The sequence below is a fragment of the Ahaetulla prasina genome, chromosome 4 (genome assembly GCF_028640845.1).
Source record: "Ahaetulla prasina isolate Xishuangbanna chromosome 4, ASM2864084v1, whole genome shotgun sequence".
NCBI classification, from domain to species: Eukaryota; Metazoa; Chordata; class Lepidosauria; order Squamata; family Colubridae; genus Ahaetulla; species Ahaetulla prasina.
In genome coordinates, this window is record NC_080542.1 from 92,697,253 (window position 1) to 92,703,519 (window position 6,267).

At 35.7% G+C, this 6,267-nt stretch overlaps 1 pseudogene; it reads right to left on the reverse strand.

The window, feature by feature from the left end:
* Positions 1-4,738: 4,738 nt before the first annotated feature.
* LOC131196804 (ras-related protein Rab-2A-like) lies at positions 4,739-6,010 on the reverse strand (annotated as a pseudogene).
* Positions 6,011-6,267: the final 257 nt, after the last annotated feature.

The following is a 6,267-nucleotide window of genomic DNA, read 5'->3' on the forward strand; positions in this document are numbered from 1 at the left end:
TTATGCATCTTGCTGTTAACCAGATTCCCAAATATTTAACTTTTTTAGTTATCTGCATGTCCATCTTTTCTGTCAGTTCATTTTTCTGTTTGTTTATAAGATTCTTTGTCAAAATCTTAGACTTTTCCTTGTTTACTTTTAGTCCTGCCACTTTGCCAAACTCTTCTATTCTTCTTATTAATTGGGGTCGCATTTCTAGAGCTTTCTCCAAAATGAATACTAAGTTACCTGCGAATGCTTGTACTTTGTAATGTTCTTTTTTTATTTCCATATCTTTTATTTTTGGATCTTGTCTAATCTTTCTAAGCAAGACTTCCAGGGTTACCATGAACAATAGAGGAGATAGTGGACTTGCACCTTTGCTTATGCTAAAATTTTCTGTTGTCTCCCTGTTTACTAACACTTTTGCCATTTGTTTGGAATATATTTCTTGGATTGTATTTACAGTTTTCACCAAAGTCGATACCTTTTGATTGTAGTGTCATAAACTCCCAGTTCATATTATTAAGGCTTTTTGTGCATCCAAGAAAATCAACTGTTTTTCAGGATGGGCTTCGTAATATTCCAATACATTCAAGATAATTCTCATATTGTTTTTTAATTGTCTTTTAGGTAGGAAACCATTCTGGTCAGGATGTATAAATTCGTTTAGGAATCTTTTTAATCTCTCTGAAATTATAGAGGCATATATTTTATAGTCTACATTTAATAATGATATTGGTCTGTAGTTTTGTATCTGTTGGGAATCGTTATCTTCTTTTGGTATTAATGTAATATATGCTTCTGTCCATGTTTTGGGGAACTTGGCCTTTGATAGCACTTCATTATAGATCTCCAGCATTGACAGCCCTAATATCTCTTGTATATTTGTATAGAGTTCTGCTGGAAGCCCATCTGGTCAGGTGTTTTATTGTATTTTGTCTTTTAATTGCTTCTGTTATTTCCATTATTATTATTCTTTCATTTAACATTACTCTCACTGTGTCTGGTATTTTAGGTAAACCAGCCTTTTCCAAATGTTATTTTATAGTATCTTCTGCCATTTTTCTTGACTGTAGAGTTTCCTAAAAATATTCCTAGATTATTTTCTTTTTGTCTTCATTGTGGTAATGGAAAATCCCCTTCTTGACTATCAGTTTATGTATTGTTTTCTTCTCTTTCTCTTTTTTCAATTTGTATGCTAGCTATCTACCTGGCTTATTTGTGTTTTCAAAAAAAGTTTTGTTTCACCATTTTATTTTTTTGTGCTATTTCCTCTTGTACTATTAGGTTCAATTTATGTTTTATTAGATCAAATTTCTCTTTTCTCTTATTTTTTTGGGGTGTCATTCTGCAATTCTGCCTCCAATTTTTAAAGCTCTTCCAGTGTATTTTGCTGTTGTTTTCTTTTCTTCCTTTTTCTTGCTATATATGTTATCGCTAATCCTCGGATATATGCTTTTACCGTATCCCAGTTTGCAATGATATTTCTTCTTTCCTATTTTCTTTTAAGAAAAATTCAATTTCTTTTCCTGTCATTTGTGTAAACTCCTTGTCTTTTAAAATAGTTCAATTCAGTGTCTGTCTCAGTTTCCTCCTTTGTCCCTTCCATGTAACTTTTATGGGGTTATGGTCTGCCTATATGTTCATTTCTATATCTAGCTCTTGAACATCTGTCCTTGTTTTCTAATGTCATCCACACCATGTCTATTCTCAACCATCATTGGTGTCTATTCAAGTAAAATGTATATTGGTTTGTTTTTGGGTTTCGCTCTCTCCATATATCCTGTAGACCTATTTCTTGTGTCATTTCAAAAAAGATTTTTCGAAGTGTCCTCATTTTTTCCTTTTTTAAATTGCTTTTATAATCTATTTTGGTGTCCACAATTGCATTGAAGTCCCCTATGATACATATGTTTTTGTGGTCCATTTCAGCTATCTTTTTATGAAGTCTTGTAGAACTCTTCCTGCTTATTGTTTGGAGCGTATATTGCAATTAAAAGGATCTGTTTCTGGCACCTCTACCATTAGTATTCTCTCTTCTTCATCTGCATATATTTGTTTGGCTTTTTATGATTCTCTAACATATAATGCTTTTCTTTTGATGTGCTAATGCTGAATATAGTTTCCCAATTTTGGAGTATTCTAATAAGTTGCCATGTTGTTTTTTAATATGCACTTCCTGAAGAAAATTTATATCCAGTTTTAATCTTTGTAGTTTTGTGAAGATTTTTTTTCCTTTTTATGGGGGAGTTCAATCCATTTATGTTATTAGATAACATTTTTGCTTTTTCTTCCATCTTTTAATTTGTATATAGGTCTTACCCTTCTAATTGTTCTTATCTCCCTCTGTTCTTTTATTCTTGCACCTTCTTCTTCTTCCCGCTCCTTTTTCCCCTTCTCTCTCTCTTCCTGGTCTGGAGTTTTTTCTTCTATTTGTATTTCCTCCTAACTTTTACTTTCTATCTCCTCTCTGCTTTTCTGTTCTTCATTTGCAGTGAAATGGTGTTCAAAGAATTCATGTGTTTTATCTAATGTATCCACCTTAAGTTTTTTTACCTTGCCAGGTGACCAGAATCCCTTCTAATATCAGCCATCTGAAAGTCACGTTATATTTAATTAATTGTGCCATCAAAAATTGGTATTGTCTCCTCTGTTCTCTAACTCTCCTGGGGATCTGTTTTAAAGTCATGATTTATCTCCTTTATACTCCAAGGGCTCCTCTCTAGTTCTTTTATATAATTCATGTCTCAATATCTTTTTAGTAAATCTTACGTGGACCTCTTTTAGTAGTTTGTGTCTTTTTGGATAATTCGTATAGATTCTAAATATTTCATTAATTTCCCTTTGTACCTATTGTATATCATTTTGTAGCACTCCAGCCAGCAATTATGTCATTACATCAGCCTTTCTTTTCCACAGTGTTCAGAAATCTCAAATAGTAGGCTGCCTTTTCCATCTCTAGAGAAATTAGTCTCTTCCAATTCTCTTCTGCCCCTTAATAGCTTTTGGTCCATTTTCTCCATTTTTTCCCCGTTTGCTCAGCCTTTATTTCCATTTTCTTATCCTCTGTTCATTCTTTTTTATCATTTGCTGAAAATTCCCTATCTTTTCATCTATCTTCCTTTTATCTCCCTTCATCTCCATTTCATTCTTAATCTCGTCATGGTTTTTTGACATAGCTTCCTGACTTTTGGTCATTGCTTCTTGGATTGATAGTAACATTGCTTGCATACTCTGAAGGGAACTTGTTTTCTCAAGACCTAGCATATGCTATCGATCTTTAGTTGGATTGGCTTGATGCTACTGCTGAGGGTGTAGATGCAACCTTCTTTCCTACCTTAGATATATTAAATATACTTGTCATTTCTAATATTCAGCGGGAAGCTTGTTAGGGGAGGAAAGACAAAAGGGTTATATCTACACAGAGAAAAATATCTACACACTTTTTTTTTTGAGTCCCACTTTTCAGTTTTAATATTAAATTAAAATATTTTCATTTGCAGAAAGTTAGAAGTTTCTCACCCAGTACAGCTAGGTTGTTCTTTGATTCTTCCCTTCCTTTCTCTCACCAAGCTGTCACAGCTTCAGGTTGGCCATGTTGACGGTCTTCTCTCCTGTCAGCTCCAAGGAGTTTCCTCTTGTTCTAGCAGGAGATTGCCTTTCTCCACGCAGTCTTTGGGTCTTTCCCTCTACCTTCATCAACCCCTCCAGAGTTAACTTTGACCATTGAAGGTCTCCAGATAGGCAAAATTGGATGGGAATAACAAAACCCCATTTCCCCGTCCACCTCGCTGTGACGTCATTACTGAAGTCCCTTGAGTTTCTTTCTATGTGGCATTTTCTTACTTCCAAAACTCGACATTTGGCTCAACCCAAAGACCTCTCCCCTGGGGAAACCTAAGTAGATTAAGCATTAATATGAGGTTATTGTTTCTAAATCAGAAATTATATCAAGATTTTAGAATCAGAATAAAATTTTATACCCAATCCCTATACTAGATTGGGTACTAGAGGAAGACAGAATCATTTTAGCTCACTATTGAATTTATATGTCAAGTGGCTAGCAAAGTAACTCTCAGATCCAAACTTCCTTCTGTCTAGAATTGCAGATATGGATATTCTGCAGATGATGCTTCATGCTGTTATCTAAAGATCCCCATTGGCCTTAGATACACAATCAAATCCTAGAGCACTAGGATAGTGAAAAATATCTCATCTGAAACTTCCACATTAATGGTCTTGACTAAAACATTCAGGAAGCTTTATTAAGGCAGGAAATTGAGCAGCTGAGGGTATTCAAATAGTTAAGTATTACCTTTCAAGACTCAGGGTTATAAATAAAAACACCAGTGTGGTGATTGCACAGGTTCAAAAAAGTTGTTCAGCCATCCCAAGTTTCTTCAATACAAAATGTAGAGGTTATATCCCTACAACTCTCAAATTATTCAGAGCAAAATCCCTGGTTCAGCTGCTCTTTGGTTCCTGGCTAGGCCCCTACCTAAATTACACACAGATGTAAAATGTGCAAACCAAGTTTACAAAAGCAGTAGTCCAAGCCCCAAAATGCATATATAATGCAATTTTGAGATTAGAAACTGGTCAGATGAGGATTGAGGTTAGAACATGGTTATTAATCTTTTTTTTGGGGGGGGAGTTTCAGTGTTTTTTCTATGTTCATTCATAATATGTTTAACCTACACAATTAAGGCAAACAGCTAATCCATTTCGAAGAGGTGTTATGGAAGTTGTGAGCAAATAGCAAACATTAGTCATTAAAATAGGTAACATATGTCAGCTTCTAATAATATACATAAAGCATTTTGGGGGAGGTGGGGACTCTAGAATGACAAGACAACAAACATACTAACATATCAATAAAGTTTAAAATTCAATATCTAAGCAATTTCTAATAATGGTTTGCACTTCCAAGCTCTAAATGTATTGAATTTATGCAAGTGCATTAAAGAATTATAGCTTGGCAAATACATCCAAGCAGGTTGTTAAACTATATATACAGAAAGTAAATGATAAATACAGGATTAAGAATCCCTTTTTCTTTCAGAGCTGAAAATGGACAAAATTGAGGACAGTTCTACAATTGTAAACATTAGGTAACCCAGTAGCTGGGCCATCTAACTACATAAACTGAATAAAGTACTCAAATGACTTTGTAATTTTTAATACAGTTCATAGTCAAGGGCACAAGACAATATTTGACAAAAATAATCACAACAATGGACTTCAAAATTAAATGGAAATATAGATATGAATACAATCTACAAAACCTGTATTTTAAGTGGACGGTAACCATTTATTCAAAGTTGTACAAGATTTGAAGAATAAAGTTTTCCAAAACATGCCATCTTACAAAAATTTTGTGTTGTAGTTGAAACTGAGTGGAGAGAGGGGAGGATGAAAGTTAGTAGCAGCATACTGAGGGACGATTTTAATGACATTTGCCTTATTCTTAATGTCAAACTCCTTCCTGCATTTTTTCATATATTTCCTTTGCTGTGTTAATAAATGCCTCTTCTACATTTGAAGCAGTTTTTGCAGATGTCTCCATAAAGATAAGGCCATGCTGTCTTGCAAATGCTTCACCTTCTTCTTTTTTCACTTCTCTTCTAGACTCTAAATCGCTTTTATTTCCAATTAGCATAACCATATTGGAATTATAATGCTGGCGGGCATCTTCTAACCATGTTGTCAAACGGTTGAAAGTATCCCTCCTTGTAATGTCATACACTAGTAAAGCACCTGCTGCCCCTCTGTAGCACGTCTTTGTAATGGAATGGAAGGGCTCCTGCCCAGCTGTATCCCATATCTGAAGTTTCATCCTTTTCCCGTCAATGGTTATAATTCGAACACCAAATTCTACACCTACAGTAGGGTCATGAACTGGTTGAAACCTTTTATCTGTAAACTGCAACAATAAACATGATTTTCCAACACCTGTGTCCCCGATTATGATATACTTGAAGAGATACCCACAGGCCATGTCTTTCCGATCCCCGCCGCTTGACCCTCCCCCCTTCTCCAGTAGAACTGTCGCTCCACTGTGGCGTGGCGTGGCGTCACGTGACAACGTCCCCTCCGCCCTTCTATGTCAGAGCTCCCAGTACGTAAGATTTGAAGCCGTTAGTGATTTTCGCCCCCTGGCCTCCGCGCGCGCCGCACGACTTCCAACTACCCCCTTTTCCTTTTCTGAAGCGATCACCAGCGATCTCTCACGTCCGCCCTTCGGCTGTGCCGGCGCGCGCGCTCCTTCTTTTTCTTGCCGCTGCT